Source organism: Anomalospiza imberbis, chromosome 2 (genome assembly GCF_031753505.1).
Source record: "Anomalospiza imberbis isolate Cuckoo-Finch-1a 21T00152 chromosome 2, ASM3175350v1, whole genome shotgun sequence".
In the NCBI taxonomy this organism is placed as follows: Eukaryota; Metazoa; Chordata; class Aves; order Passeriformes; family Viduidae; genus Anomalospiza; species Anomalospiza imberbis.
Window position 1 is genome coordinate 96,288,353 of NC_089682.1, and position 17,458 is coordinate 96,305,810.

The 17,458-nt window shown below is 37.4% G+C and overlaps 1 long non-coding RNA gene across 1 annotated transcript in view; it reads right to left on the minus strand.

Moving 5' to 3' along the window:
• Window positions 1-1,460: 1,460 nt before the first annotated feature.
• Window positions 1,461-17,458, minus strand: part of LOC137467045 (uncharacterized) — a 47,525-nt gene continuing 31,527 nt past the window's right edge. The window contains exons 3-4 of the long non-coding RNA XR_010995390.1: window positions 2,773-2,866; window positions 1,461-1,541 (exon numbers count right to left, since the gene is read on the minus strand). This is a non-coding gene — a long non-coding RNA (uncharacterized lncRNA). The remainder of the gene's footprint in view (window positions 1,542-2,772; window positions 2,867-17,458) is intronic.

Consider the following 17,458-nt stretch of genomic DNA (forward strand, 5'->3'; position numbering starts at 1 on the left):
CACTACTCTGGGGAAAGAGTATTGTTTTCTCTCCCTAAGAAATTATGCAAGAAACATCAACATTTGTAAAAAAGGATTACAGAATATATTACACTAGTTGACAGAAATTGGGAAAAAATATGCTTTTGGGACACGCACTTTTTTACATTTCTGTCACAGAAGCTTCAGTCTTGAAAGCTAAATACATGTTGGAAGAAATTACTCTTGTTTTAACCTGTTTATAAGATATACCTTACTGTGATGAGGCGAATTTGAGATTTGTCGGGCCAGAAAGAAGAACAAGCTGGCAATATGGCTTTCTAGTCTGGTAATGCTGGCTGCTTAGTTATTCCAGGTTCTGCTCCCCAAAAATATCTGGCATTTTGGAATATAAGCCAATGGTTGTTGAATGCAAAACTCAGCAATGTGATTGCAAGGACGAACAAGAAACACAGGACTCTCTTTCTAAATAGGTGTCCTAAACATTCACATTCAGTGGAGATGTTTATAAACTGCTACTGTCCTAGTGACTACAACCTTCTTCCAGGAGGCTATGATGGAACAATGACTGCCAGTGTGGAAAAAAAAAAAACCAAACCAAACCAAAACAAACAAAAACAAACAAAACAAACAAACAAAAAACCCAAAACAAATAATAATAATAATAATTTAAAAAAAAAACAAAAACAAAAAAAAAAACAACCCCCCCCCCCAAAAAAAAACCAAAAAACCAAAAAAAAAAACCCAAACAGTACTTTTCAGGAAGAAAGACAAAAATTTCACTTGTATTTTATAGGCAACTTGATAGTGCTGGAATGAAATCAGTAAGAAAAGCCACTGTGTGAAGCCCTAGTAAAGCCTAAACAGAGAAAGGCTCAATTTCCGAAATGAAAAGGAGTTTTAGGCAAGAGCTAAGGCATCATAGTGTGCTTCCTGCTCTTCTTGGAAAGTGACAAATCAAGGTACCCAGTGAGCAACAAATATTTCCAAGGATGCTGTTTTGAGCTCGTTTCTTTCTGAGTCTCAGATTGGGTGTCTAAATCTATTCTTGGAAACAGTACTGCTCTAAAGGTATAGTCACCCAGGGTGAAACGTGTCTGTGCATTTGCAGTGGCACACACATATCTGCATTCTTCTGTAATCTTTGTTATCACTTAGACAAAATCATTGAGCAAATCACATTAATGTTGTCCCCTATCATTACCTAGTTTAGGTGTTATGACTACACATCACCACTGAGAGGACAGAAAAAAGTGAAGATTTGGCAGGCTGGGATGGTAGGCAGGCTTTCTTGAATTTAGATGCTAGTCACTGTGACTGAGTAACCTGAATAATGTCTAGCTTAATTCATCATTTACAAATAGGGAATTGATACCAAGCTATGCAAAGAGGGGTGGAGATATATGATGATGCAGACAAAAAGAACTAAATTCATACCAAATACTATTACAATTTCATGAATGGCAGCTAGATGCTGACCATCTCCCACCTGCTTCTTGTAGCCTTATCTTCACCAGACCAGAGGACTATAGTTTCTGATTAATTTCATCTAGCTTTTGATCCTGTTTTGAATCAAGTTTCAGGCTCTGAATCAGAAACCTGATTATACCAGGACAAATATCTTTCTATGATGCCATTCCTCTAGCAGAGGAGACATTTTCCTCATCAGTGAAAAGTATTGTCCATCTTAGCAGAGAGATATTGAGTTTAGTCATGAGGATGCCAGGCCAATTGTGTCAGTGCTAAACAGACAAAGAGGTGCGAAAAAGTGTATCGTCTTTGTGTACTCAAGTAAGTTGAACTGTAGACCCTGAATTTCTAATTAGCTTTTAAAAGTTTGTTACCATTTTTACTTTGATGCTCTGTCTAAATGCACCATCACACAAGCAAAGGAAAAAAAATACTGAAGACATTTAAATGACTGCAGAACAGTACAAGGAAAAAACCCCTGCAACAACCATGGAATTCAAAACTTTGTTTTGTCTGCTTCTTGGAATGGACCTGAATAAGTACTATGTTAAAAACAGTATCTCCAACAATGCTATGCATGTGAAGACTGCTTAGATTGCAGTAAGACACGGCCACAGTTGTAAAAATGGTGGTTTAACTATCCCCAAATTTAATGTACAGAGTAGTACCATTTTCTTGTCAAATTCCTTCATAAGGTTAGGACTGAGGTAAGTACATATGTTAGTGCTCACCAGGTCCTTCATACAGATAATCTCTACTGGTACTTCCCTGAATTTGACCTTGTAACTGATTTTGTATCCTTCTGAGTAATGCAAGTGTGCTATGCAAATGTATAGTATAGGCTTAAAATCATATTTGTACTTTTGCTTGAGGATTTTTATTTTGTTCAGCATAAAACACTATCTTGAATCATGAAAAGGGCTTGTTACATGATTCTACATTGTACCACAAAATTGTACCACTTTTAAAATAGGATAATTTTATTTTGCCCTTCTGGTAAATGGCTTTGGGGTTTGCAAAAACAAAATGGGGGCATTTATTTTAACTGTTGGATGTTAGTCTCTGCATGAAGTCATAGTAATTATATATTTTACTATGCCTCTATTTAAGCACACAATATATATGTATATAAATGAAATGGAATGTAAATTTGGCCTTTAAGTCTTGGCTCTGGCATGTTGTATTACTTACTTTATGTCAGTCCTGTGTAATATGATACAGATCTGCATTCTGGTATCACTAGTTTGGTCAGAACCAGTGTTTGTTTTACCATTTTACAAAAGCAATAACTCTTACAGCTGTCCAGATAGATACAAATCTCACCTGAAACATTCAGAATGAATCCTAAGATGGTTTGCTGGCAGCCAGAGGGGAAATTGTAGTGCTCTTGCTCCTTTCTTCTACTGTGGCTTGAACACTGAGAAAAACAATATTTACAATCGAGTGAGTTTCCAAACTGCCCAACTTTTCAGATGTGTGTTTTTATATGTTAAATATGGTTCAGAAGATTAAAGTCTTCATTTTAGGCAAAGAAAGGAAATAATGTTTCCTGTCCCATTTGCCAAGCTAAGTGAACAACTGTTCCAGCACAATTAGAATTGTTAATTGATTTGAAAACATAGGGCTTTGAAGGTGGAAAACTGCTGACATTATTTCAATGGGGAAATGCACTCCTGAGAGAGAGCACTGCAGTACAATTTCTCTCCTTGTTTTGTTGAATATACATCTATAAAAACACTGTGAATCATGCAGTAAAAACTGCTGTGCTGATATCATAAATCTCTGATAATAAAAATTTCATTGTTGAAACAATAAAATAGACTTTTATTATAACACAGAGTATCCACCTAAACATTGTCCTTTTAGCTTCTTTGAGTTAAATGTATGCACAGTTTTACAGTCTATAAACAGATCTGGAATAAAAGTTAATAAATGTCAAAATTTGCATTTCAAAAAATTCTTGCTGCATTTTAGGGAAGATCAATCTATGAACCTTTCAACATTATGTCAAATGAAATGCTAATTGTACCTTTAGGAATTTCAGAGACAGTGACAAGAAACTAAATGCTCTGTTCCTTTGCATCAGCAAGTCGAGGATAATTGTATATCTACTCTTGTGAACTTCTAAGAAAAAAAGAGAAATGCTAAGGAAAAGGATTTTCTATTCTTTAACTCAGGAGGGTAAACTCCTTCAGCCATCCTTCATCAATCTACCTTCAAATAAATTGTGTTAACATGTTGACAATGGACAAATCACACAGAGCTACATTTATTCATTTTATAATAGGTTTGTCAAATGAACTTCAACTAGAGATTTAAGAGTGAGAAATATTTCCATCCAGGCACAACTGACTTTTTCTATCCAAGTTTCTAGAACAGTTCTCAGCACAAATTTCTTTTTTTTGGGAACAACTATCTTTCTCATCCCTCCTCAAATATTAGTAAAGTACTACTTCTTCTAAGGGTAAAAACACTAAATACATAAAGGAGACATGTAAGAGGTTTTTTATGTCCTCTCTGGACAAATGTGTAATGTATCCCTTGTTTTGTTTAGGAATCAATCTTGGCCGTTTACCTCTGAGCAGGACAAATTGTATGCCATAGTGGTAAGTGCAAGAACACACTCATGCAATAAGGAAAACTAACTGCAAAGTAGCACCTTATTCAGGTTTGCAGTGTTTTCCCTGGTATCATCCTATCCTTGCTATATTGAATATATTTCCTAAAGCTACACAGAGACTGTTGAAATGTTCACTTACTGTGTGAAAATTGAGAGACAGAATAAACCTGGGGAAATGTTTATGCTCGTGTTAACCTATTCAGTCGGCTTTATCTTGCTCAGGCCTGGACTAGGCATCTTCTAAACCTTTAAATGCTTTTACAGCAAACAGTTTGTGGTTTCCAAAACAGAGACCAGCCTCATCATGCCTTTCTGGCTTATGGTCTATAGGCCCACATTTGTGCATTTCAGGTTGTTCGCTGTAAAAACATTCCAAACTATATTTCAGTTAGGAGTTATATAACTCAGATGTACTTCAGAACTAGAATTCATATTGGAGAATATACTTCTATTTGTGTTGCTGCTATATATCTGAAAAGGAAGCTTCAGATCCTACAGTCAGGTATTTGAGCCAAATCCTGTTTTCACTAAAGTCAAAGATAATTTTTCTTAGGTGTGAATAGGAATTAGGTGGAACTCCTTATATTTATAGGTCCACAAGAATACGTAATGGCTGACGTATTTTTAATTTACACTAAATAAATATGAAATTATGTATTCAGAAGGGATATATTTGAGTAATTTCAACCCTTTGTTTCTCTCACTTCTATCACACGAGCTACTCAATGGTTCAAATTCGATATCTGTCAATTTTCTTTCAAGAAAGCTAAACTCTATACCATCTCCATGCCATATAATAGCTAAATAATCAGAAAATGTGGTAGACATGGATCTTTCCTACCTAGCACTTTTTTTTTATAGCAACAATTTCAAAATGCATGATTCCTGTGTTCTTCAGTAAAACTAATTCCTGACCCTGTTTTCTAATAAAATGGTATTCAGCTTCATAGTCACCATAGATGTATTTGAACAAGAAGCAGTACACATTAAAAATAAAAGAATATAAGAAAAATATTTTTTAAAAGTGGCATAATCTGCATAATTTATTACATACTCCATGCAATGAATAACTGCCCCATGTAGCAAACATCACTGTGCTACAACTTTTTGGAATTAAGTGTATTTCAGCAAGCACTGTGCTACAACTTTTTGGAATAAGTATATTTCAGCAAGCAAGTCAAACTTTTAACTGTAGTTTCCAATCAAATTGAAAACAATTCACTGGGGCCCTTTCTTCACCAGTATACCTTCACAACTACAAAGATTGCAATAAGGTGGATACTTTTTCTTTTATGTAGGTATGGAGTGAAATGAAAATAAAGAGCAGATAGGAAACAGACAGAACTTTCTTAACCACAATGTTCATCTCTCTTTTTTTTTTAAGAGTCAAAACTGCAGGCTAATAAAGACCATTTAAAATAAAAGGGACCATTACTCCTCAGTTTTATATGAGCTTACATGCTTTCATTGTGCAAAGTGTGTTATTAATTTAACATGCCAGATTCATAGGTTTCTGCAATATCAGGTTTGATGTATTCATTATCGGCACTCAGTACATTAATTCACGCTGAAGTCCGGTAAATCAAAATTATACCATCTGGCTTCCTGTTCTTAATGATGAATTTGATGTAGGGGTGATTAAGATTGTTAGGCTTTTGAATTTTAATGTAAAAATTAGGGGATTAAAAAGGCATTTAGAAATGACCAATAGTTAGAATAAACTTACTGACAGGATCTAATTTGTGTACTTGCTAGTAAAGCTCCATTTTAATTAGCAGCCACAGTCTTTCAGCACAAGCTCAAAGAGACAGAAGTTTAGTGATTAAGAAGATGAAGCTGTTAAATTGATAAATTGACCTTGAAATACTCGTAACTGTGGGGGATGGCCTAGTAGTTGTATGGTTGGTATGTTGTGCTACCACATGGGGGAAAGGGTTCCATGATTGACCCTGTAATTCTGCCTTTTTAGATGATTGACCATCTGGGGATGGGACCAATCACAGAGGTGACCCCCTCAATGTCTAAATTCAATTGCTCAATTTGTAAGCAAACAAATTCCATTATTATTCAGCACATGCTGGCAGATAGCCTGAAATACCACCTCAGTTCTTCAACATTTTACTCACTACCTTTGCCAGAGAGAGGTGCTAAAACAAGGTGGAAAAGATAATGGGGTTGAAACGACATCATAAGGTGAATGATGACCTGTCAGCTTCCATTGAGAGCAGAACAGTCAGGGACAAATTTGGCTCTCACTTGTCAAATGTTCTTGACAGTGTCCAAGCAGTCAAATCTTTGACAAGACAATTCCATTGTATCTATGATATTTTATTAATCTAAAACAAAGACATTGCACACTGTTGCAGCAAAATTGCTGGAAATCTTTAACAAGGCAGATAAAATATGTAAGAGCTACAGCATGCAAGGGGAAGATAGCTCTGCTTAGGGTGTTTGAGCTTGTTAGAGCTGCATGAGATCATGTGGAATCATATTAGGGTCAACAAGCTAAGGCAATTCAAATTCACACACATAGTATCATTGAAATAACAACAACAACAACAACAACAACAACAAAAACAATAATAATAATAATAATAATAATAATGATAAAAGCTATTGGTCCCATGCTTTGGCAAAGTTCCAGTTATTTGTATCAACTCAGAGAAATGTGATAATATGTTAGATCTCACCTTCCCATTAAAATTCCTAAAAGTAGTCACTAATATTGGTACACTGTGGCAGGTATAACTTACAAGAGAAAACGAGCACATTTGTACATATCAACTGTTTGAAGGATTCTTATTCCTTGGCAAGTCACGGAATATTTTAAGTCTTATATTTTAGAGGAAATCGAATCTTGACTAACCACTGCAATTTATGTCATTTAAAATAAGATATATTTGAATAAGTATATTTTTCATGCCCTAAAAAGACTGATGTCTTCTTTTATAAGCTCATCCTGTGACACACTTGAGTAGGTAGGTATATTGATTTTTTTCTTTTTCTGATGGCAATGAAGTGTAAATGGAAAATATCAGACTTGGCAATCACTTAAACCATGTGAAAATTTCAGAGTGAAGGCTATTAGAGTCACTTTGTGATCTCCCTAGATGACCAAGGAAAAAAACATTTCTACATTTCTTCAGATCCTTTGTGTGACAGCTAAGGAGAATAACATTTTTTCTAATATGCCAGTTTTAGTCTCTAGTTGAGAATAACCTCAGTGCTTTCTTATGTCACTAGCTGAGAGAAGATGAAAGACCCAGCCTTGTGTAAATGGCTTTGTCTAACCATCAGTCTTTAGCTCTGCATGGCAGCTGTACTATTGACATTAGCTTGTGCACTGGGTGAAATTGAAGTGAGTTAAATGTGACCTTGGCTTAGTTGTTGAAGTAGAAATGAACTCTACTGGGAGTGAAAAAAAATAAGACTAGTTTCTCTAACTTCATTTTTTCTTTAATGAGTTTAACAGCACTCTTAGGATTTGATACATTTTATAAAAAAGCTTTTATTTCCTTTTCTATTAAACAGTGAGTAATCACCATTTGTAAGGTTAGCTTGCCCTTTCAGTATAAAATCCTGATTTTAGGTGTTTATATCCCAATTACTATAAAAAGCACATCTCCCTCAGAAAAAAAATCCAGTCTTTTTCAGAAAAATCTGTTACTGCACTTATTATAGTTGAACACTAAAAAAACCTGCCAAATGTTCAGTGTTTCTAGTGACTTTGCATTGTCTTTAGGTTAATTTGAAATTTACTGTAGCACTTGTTAGTAAATCATGTGCTCAATATGAGAAATATGCAGATAAGTGATGATGGTTTAGAGTCTACCAAAAATTTTCATCTTGTTTGTATTCTGCATTTTTTTCATGTGTACAACATTCATGAGATATCTGAGGATGGTCACAAGAATCAGGAACAACTAGTTACATTGTCTGCATCCAGATCTTCAGTGTATTATGTATAGGATTTCAACTGGGGACAATAGAACCACAGAATAATTTGTGTTGGAAGAGATCTTAAATATTTATCATCTTGTTCCAGTCTCCCTGCCATGGGTACGGATGCCAGCCACTAGATCGTGTTTCTCTGGGCCCCATCCAATCAGGCCTTGAATGCTTCTGGGATAAGGCATCCACAAACTCCCTGGGCAACCTGTTCCTGTGCCTCATCACCCTTACCTGAGTTTTCTCCTAACATATAAATAAAATCTCACTTCTTTTAGCTGAAAACTATTCTACCTTGTCTGATCACTATCTGCCCATGTAAAAAGCCTACCTCCTCTTTTATCAGCCCACTTTAAGTGCTGGAACACCACAATGAGATCTTCCCAGAATCTTATCTTCTCCCTGCTAAACAACCAGAGTTCTCTGAGCCTGTCTGTGGAAGAGATGGTCTAGTGCTGTTTGTGACCATCCTCTGTACGCACCCAAACAGATCCATGTCTTTCTTGTGCTGGGGACCTCAGAGCTGGAAACAGTCCTCCTGGTAGGGTCCCAAGAAGGCAGAGTAGAGGGGAAGAATCACACATTGCTATCTTTTCATCAACATCTCTGCAGGGCTGCTGTCAATGTACTCATGTCTGGGATTGCCCCAACTCTGATGCAGCACCTTGCGCTCAAACTTTTTCAACCTTGTTAGGTTCTTTTGGACCCACTTTTCAAGTTTGTCCAGGTCGCTTTGGATGGTGTCCATTCCTACTGTTGTGTCAACTACATCACTCAGCTTCATGGTATTTACAAATTTGCTGAGGGTGCACTTGATCTTGCTGTCTCAGTCATTGACAAAGATTTTAGATAGCAATGATGCCAAGACAGAGCCCTGAAGTACACCATTTGTCACTGGCCTCCTTCAAGACATAGAGCCATTGACCAGATCTCTCTAGATGTGTCCATCTAGCCATTTCCTTATCCACCAAACAGTCTGCCCTTCAAACCTATGTCTCTCCAATTTAGAGCTAAGTATGTTGTGCGGGACTGTGTTAAATTTCTTGCAGAAACCTAAGAAGATGCCAACAGTCAGTCTTTCCTTGCTGACCATTGCAGTCATTCTGTCATAGAGGGCTACCGGGCTGACCAGGCACAATCTGCCCTTTGTGAAGCCATGTTGGTTGTCTTGGGTCACATCCTTTCCTTGTATGTGCCCTAACACAGCTTCCATTAGGATATATTCCATGGTCTTCCCAGCAACAGAGGTAAGGTGCATCGCTCTGTAGTTCCCTGGTTTTTCTTTCTCCTCTTTTTAAAATAGGTGTGAAGTTTATCTTTTTCAAGACATTGAGATTTTCACCTGACCACAGTGACTTTTCAAATAGGATGGAGAGTGACTTTCAATCACATGAGTCAGTTCCCTCAGGACCATGGGATCTTCAGGGGCCAGAGCCTTGTGCCAATTGAGTTTAATCAGGTGGCCTCAAACCCGCTCTTTTATTGTAGTAGGAGGGACTTGGCTTCTCGACTCCCAACCTAGAGGTTTAGGGACTTGAGACATGGGACGCCTGACAGCTTTTGAAGGCTGAGATGAATAACTTGCAGAGTACCTTGGTTTTCTCCATATCTGTTGTCACTAGGGATGTACAGTGATAGATGCATCAGATACTTGCACCAGTCCACAAGACAATCTCAGTGGTATCCAACAGAAGTGTAAACCTTGCATTCACTGTTGGGGTAATAAACTAGACATGTTTCATAGCAAAGGATTTCGGAGTAAGCTGCATAGCTTACCAAGAAGAGGAAGAGGAACTGTTCTGAGATTCAGTGACCCCAGGACCATTACAAGAGAAAGGAGGCAAGAAATTTTGAGGAAAAACAATTACAGAGAAATAAATCTTTCCCTGCCTTTAGGGAGACACATTTCCTGCCTGCTGTTGAGACACCTCAGCTCTGCTGCTCAGACTGAAGGCAGAGTGCTCAGACCTGGGATAAACTTGTCCTGGATTCAGCAGTCTCAAAGCTGAACATAACTCTGGAGGGAGAACAACTTGCTCTTGGTGGGAGACCTACACCAAAAATACAATACATTTGGGGAAGATTAGACATGGGGATGGACGCAGCCATTTATCAAAAGGCCATCCATTTTTTATGGGCATTGGGGCAAGCATTTTTTTCCTGGAAGGTGAGCTTCAGTGAACTTATATTCACAGAATTAAACAGTATAATATGATAAACTATGTGAGGTATTTGTTAAAGTAATCAGAATGTTAACTAAAACCAAGTGAAAGCTATTTTTTTTTTAATATATATATTCAGAAGCCTGTTAATTTCAATGAAATCTCTCCCAGGAATTTAGTCCTTATCAAAATTTCCTTATTCGACATTTGCAACTCTTTACTTGTGGGTGTTGTGCCCAATAAAACATTTTCCTGGTCCCATTTCTACACCAGTCAAATAATTCCCACTCGATTACATTTCCAAAGTCCTCTTATGTGGCCCTAGTTTCAGTTTCTTACAATTTACTGCTTATAAGCAATAGGTCAAAGGTTTACGTGATATATTCCACTATACCTAGATTTTCTGTATTGCTGTTTGAAAATTGAAAACCTTTCCTTTCATCTTCAGTGTCTTTCTCTTATATTTTTCTGAATTATGTCATAACCATATATCTGTCCTTGGTCTTAGCCTTTCCAACTGCTCTTTATTTTAGTGTCCACCTCATTCATTTTGACTTATTTTCCAGTTTTGTGCAGTCATCAAATTTCAGCCTGTTACTGCACATTCTGTGTTTCAGGTTACTTTTATATAAGGTGAATAATATCTGTCTTAATAGTGATACTTTGGCCTTATACTTGTCTGATACTTTCCTCATTCACAACTGTTAGAACTTATAACTACCCTTTATAATATATATGTCAATCCTCAGGACATTAATGTAACATACTGCCAGTACCATAGATCACCAGGCCTGCTGCAAACTTCTCTTGAGTTCTCTGAAAAAAACTTTGCAATGAACTCTAGAGATAATTTTTCCATAGCCTTTGTCAGTGTTAATCCATTTGAATTTCTTTAAAACCTTTTTTGCAAACTAAGCAAAGTATCTCAACACTGTAGTTGTCATAGTTTCTTTTTGTTGAATTTAATTAAGTTCATAAACCTTCTGGATTAGAGGATTATATCACAGGAAAATCCTTTGATAAAATCAGGGATGAGTGGAAACTTCAGTGAGCTGGTATTTTCAGAGGGTTAAAAATCATATGCAGGGCCAGATTTATGTTTTTTTAAAAATCTGTCAAGCAGCAGAAGTTCTGGACTGGAAATTGCAGCCATTTCAAGCATCCTGTAGGTGTGCAGTGCAGGGCTAGGATATTCTGGACTGCAGAGAAGATGCCTGGCAATGTCAGATTCAGCCTTAAAAAAGCCCATGGTCAGAAGCAGAGACATAGATAACTCCCTGGAATATCAAAAGTGTCTCGAGTATATGGAACAGAAAATATATGGCTGTGTGTATTAGTGAGCATTTTCTTAATATCTCCAAATGAGTATACATTTCCATAGCCCACTGAAGGACATGGCAAATCACAGAATCACAAAGTCGTAGAATAAGCTGAGTTGGAAGGGACCCACAAGGATCACTGAGTCCAACTCCTGGCCTTACACAGGACCATGGTCAAGAGTCACACGATGTACCTGGGAGCATTGTCCAAACTCTCTTGAACTCTGTCTGGCTTAGTGCTGTGACTACTTCCCTTGGAGATTGTCTTCCAGCGTCCAGCCACCCTCTGGGTGAAGAATTTTTTTCTAATATCCAGTCTAAACTTCCCCTGACACAACTTCAGACCATTCCCTCAGGTCCTGTCACTGTTATCCAGAGAGAAGAGATCAGTGCCTGCCCCTCCTCTTCCCCTCGTGAGGAAGTTGTAACTGCAGTGAGGTCATCCCTCAGGTCTCTTCTCCAGGCTGAACAGACCAAGAAACCTCAGCTGCTCCTCTCGTGGCTTCCCCTCAAGGCCCTTCACCATCCTGGTGGCCCTCCTTTGGACACTCTCTAATAGCCTTATGGCTTTCTTGTATTGTGCAACACAAAACTGCCCCCAGCACTCGAGGTGAGGCCGCCCCATTGCAGAGCAGAGCAGAGCAGAGCAGAGCAGAGCAGAGCAGAACAATCCCCTCTCTTGCCCGGCTGGTGATGCTGTGTCTGATGCACCCCAGGACACAGTTGGCCCTCCTGGCTGCCAGGGCACTGCTGACTCATGTTCAACTTGCCACTGACCAGGACCCCCAGGTCCCTTTCTGTGGTGCTGCTTTTCAGCATCCCATTCTGAAGTCTATTCGTACATCCAGGTTTGCACTATCCCATGTGCAGGATCCAGCACATGCCCTTGTTGAACTTCATGTGGTTGGTGATTGCCCAATCCTCTGATTTGTTAAGGTCTCTCTGCAGGGTCTCCCTGCCTTCAAGGGAGCTAACAGCTCCTACCAATCTTGCAAATGAACCAGTTCATGATAGAATACAATTATAGAACAGACCAAGTTTGCAAGAATCTTGAAACATCACCTGGTTCAATATTTCATGGGAAAGGGAGCCTAGATGAAATTGCTTTGCATCCTCTCTAATTGCACTTCCAGGAGTGAAGACTTGACTTCCAGTGACTGATTCTTCTCACCATATAAAATTTCTTTCTTCTATCAAGATCAAACCTCTCCTATCAAAACACGAACCTGTTGCCTCTCATCTTCTCCATGTGGTTCTTTGCAAAGGGAGAGTCTCCACCTTCTTTGCACCTGCCCTTTAAGTGTTAGAATACTGTGAAAAGGTATTGAGGTAAGACTCTGTACTGAGTCTTCTCTTCACCAAGGAGAAAAGACTGAATGCCTTCAGTCTTTCCTCACAGGACAAGTGATCCAGTCCTTTGATCATCTCTGTGGCCTTTCTTTGAGTCAACTTCTTTCTGGAATTCTGAGGACCCAGTCCTATCAGAGCCATAAAATCACAAACAAATGGTGGTAGTTCTTCAGAATGGAAAGTGTAAGGCTTAAAATTTACTCTTGTTAATTTTTTTCCTTTTTCCTTTTTCTCTCAGAGTACATGATCCAATGCTTTAAATGTCTTCTTATCGCTAGAATTGTATGACAAAGTTTCCAGCATTACTAGTGATCACCCGTCATTTTACAGAGCTCATTAACACAGAAAGAGTACCAAAAGTAAAAAACACAGAACTTAAAAGTATTTATAGATAAACAACAATTCATATGGTTTTAAGATAGAAATGCACTTCTAAATAATTCTGAAATTCACACGCAGGGCCTTATACAGCTTTTGAAAATCCACGTAATTAATTGACGTCTTTACCTTTTAAAGTATTTGGTTCACCTTTAATGTTAGAAGTCAAGCTTTCTAGATTTTAGCTAGATCACTTCTTAAATATGTGCTACTTTGCCCTTTTCAATTCCAAAGGGATTATAAATAAACTTGCTAAAGGTTTGCCTATCTCTTTTGGGACGCTTCATCAAATGTGTACCTTCTGGTCCTTTAGTTTTGTCAGTCTTTAAATGTTCTAATTTCTAGGTCACCTCTTCTGGCACGATCTTGAGTTTCTTCAGTATGCTCTCCACCTCTGCTGTTAAATTTATGTCTGTTTCTGGCATCTGTTCCCAATCCTCTTTTGTGAACACTGAGGCTCAGAATTCATTAAAATTTTTAGCAATGCTTACCTAGGCTGTCAATAAATTACTTTCACTGTCTTTTTGAGGCCTTATTGTGTCTTTCAGTGATGTCTTGCTTTTATTAGTCAATTTATCCTAACTTTTTACTGATTTCTCCTTTCTCTTACAACAATGTAACTCAGAAGTCACTGTGTTGAAAATTATTATTATAGGAATCTTTTAACATCTGTTTCATCTTACTCCTCCTTTTTCCTCCATATTGTTGCCTATTTTGTGTTCATTTTGACATTTTTCCACATTTCCCAACCTGCTGTAAACAAGTGAATTGCCTTTAGGCAGATCACTTTTCTAATACTACCCAAAGACGTTATGCCCTCTAAAGATATAGTAGATTGGCTTCTAATATACTCTGTACTTAGTCAATTATTTTAATTAATGTAAATGAAATGCAAAGAACCATAGAAAAAGCTATTGAAGCACTCACATTGCCTGAGTATCAACATTTATCAGACAGAGATCAAATCCATTGTATCAATGAAGCTGTTCTAGGCTGGTGTCCATTTTCTTCCTCTCAGTGTTTAGATTTTTGAGGGAAAATACCTACATCAAAAATCAATTCAAAAGTTTGGTGTTTGAAGTGGAAACCTAGAGTCCACTGACAACTGAATGCAGATATTGCCAACTAGTAACAGCTGCAAATCAATTTAACTGTGGTTATCTATATAAGGATTTTGCATAATGCGAACTAAATGTTAAAGATACTATTAATGTTTGTATAATATCAATAAAATCAGTAGAGGTCCATGCATGGATGCTTTTATGCCTGTTTAAAAATGCTGCAGATCAATTAAGATTGTACCAATGCATTTGTATAACTATTTTAAAGTTGCCTAAGGAGCACCTAAAAAGATGTGGGTATTTGTACCTTCCATTTTGAGGCCACCTATAATTCTAATCACAGTTGTACACCACAGTCATTAACCTGAGACCATGATAGATTCAGATCTATACCAATTATTACTACTGATACTATCTTTGCTATGCATCTTTGCATACACACATCTTTGAAAAAAACCATGAAGCCTCATTTTATTTTCAAAAATTTTCATATTTACCTGTTTTTCCCTCCAAATATAGGGAATTTTTCCTTCCTTCTCCCCTCTGCCTGGCATTTTGTTGTCTATTTTGTTGTTTGATATTATTGTCACTTTGTCCACCCATCTGCTTCTTCAGGCCATTTCTTTCCTCATTTTTGACAGTGCCTGTATAATGTTTCTCACACATCTGGTTTCTCTCCTATATACTGGCTTAAGCCCTCCCTCATGTTTCTGTGTATCCTCTTAGCATCTGGTAGATCACTGCCTGTTTGAGGAGCTGCATATTCAGAAAGCAACTTTCTGCTGCAATGTTGTGAAACTCCAGGTAGGCTGGGGTGAAGCTACAGTAGAAAATAATTATTATTCAGTGACTGATGCAAAAGTTCTGTACATAATGAAAGAGCCTATTGTTATGCATATACTCATGAGGATAGTTTGAGGGTTTCTGAAGAAACCGTTGGTTTAAATATTTCAGTTAAAATCTCCTTCTTAATGTTACATCAGTATAATTCTTTATTTAATAAAAAATGGAGTAAACTTTGAGAGTACCATTTTTTTATGATAATTATCCTGCTTATTTGTTCACAGCACTCCAAGAATGCTTTTATTTGCATACTTTCATAAACCCAGCCATCCAGGGCTAGCTAATAGGGACATAAGATCATGCAGCCTTATTCAGACTAACACATCTGCCTTGTGCTCTTTCCCCCTTAGTATTTTTTCCTCTACAAACAGATATTCTTCTTTCTGTTTCTTGAACTCATAGATGCTTCTCATTCTTCCCCCATCACTGTCCCTATACAACCATTCAGTTACTCTGTGCTGCCAGATTTGTGCAATTTTTCCTATTGATGGAGCGCTGGTGTGAACCATACTGGTTCACATTTACTACTAATACACATTATATTTTTGTATTTTTGCGTGGCTTCAAGAGTTTTTTTATGTCTTACAGGAAAATACTTGCCACCTATAGTACAGAAGTGAACCCCACACCAAATCAAGTGGAAGAGCCTTGCAGAGCCCCATTTGGAGGAAGGGAGTCAGACAATCTTTTAGCCATGCTCATGACACTGTCTCCCCCTGCTCCATGCACGAACAACCATGCAGGGTTTGAATTTTTATTTGCCTGCAGACACATTGCTTGTCTCATGGCTTTGGTGGCTCAGCTTTCCTTTGACTCAGACCCACATTTTCTTCCTCATTTCTTGCTCCTGGGAAGAACATTGATGCCTATTGTTGCTCTTTGGTACACAATAGGAGCTGGGGGAAACACCCTGTGTTAGTCACTGTTTGTCTGACATTAAAATCACCGACAGTTTAGAAACTTGTTTGTATTTCTTAAAATAACTATTTGTCTCAGCATAAGTACTACCTTGGTCCAATACTGCAGGCACATCAGCTCTAAATTCCATCTGTGTGACCACCCTTGTCAGGTCTACACACTTCCTGCTCTATACAGAGTGGAGTAAGCACAAAAATGGATTAATTCAGTTTTGGTTTCCCTTTTGTAGTCATGCACACCATCCAGTCTGGGAGATATAAAGGAATAGTCTTCAAATTTTTCCTAATTTGTATATTTAATCTACATTTTCCTTCTTTAATAGGATGAAACATCCCTGTTCAGGTATTTTTTGTGTTCTGCTATTATACCAGTGTTTTGTCCATTACTCTATAATTATTTTCATTCCATGACGAAAATAATACCTAAGTAGTTTAGCTCTGATATAGAAACTTGTCAGTTGGGGTTTTTTTCAATTCTAAGTATAGTACATGCATTAAATTTCTCTTAGCTGTCATGGCAGTAATGTCTTAAAAAATTCCATATGGTATATAAGTCTGACCTCTCTAGCCCAAGTCCACATTGATTATCAATGTTTCAAGGAGAAGTCTTTCATTAAAAAAAAAAAAAACCCAGAAGGTGGCTTTGAATATTTTAATTAAACAAATTAGTTAAATTCTATTTTCTGAGGTTGCCTATCTTTCATTTTTAATAATTAATAGTTTTAGAACTCTTTACTCCTGTCTCTAGGGATTAGAAAATCTTCTTTAGGAAATTTTAGGAAATTTCTTTGGAAAGAAAAAGTGATTTTTCTGTGTTAACTGTGACAAATTTAGTTGGACAGAGCATCTAAAAATATTTCACTAGTGTTATGTAAATAGCAAATGCTGTTGGAAATAATTTGATGCAAACTTAGCAAGAATCCTCTTATCTGGTTCACTATTGCTGCTTGAGTTAATGCCTCTATATCAGGAAAAACACCAGGATTTATCTTGCTTCTCCATGCTTTTGAGCTGTTCCCCATGGAAAGAACTTACAGGAAATACATTGTGTTAGCAGCACCTGCATTTGTAAAAATGAAAATGCTTTGCCCATAGGTAGGGTCTTACAGTATACCCTGAAACTGGCAAATTCTCTTTGCCCAATTTTGATAAATTAATATCTTCACTGTATCTTGACTGCTTATGTGCTGTATCTAGGCTTTTTTGGCTGGTAATGTCAAAAATGTGCAGTCCACTGATGTGGCACACGCTTGATCTACTATGGATGTGTAAAACATCTCAGCTATGTTTATTCTGTTACTACTCAGAACCAGCTGAATGCTGCTGAAGGCAATGGGAGTAAGTCTGACACATGTGAAAGGAATCAGACCCATCATCAGCTATTCTGCTGAATATTCTGTTGAACTGTTGC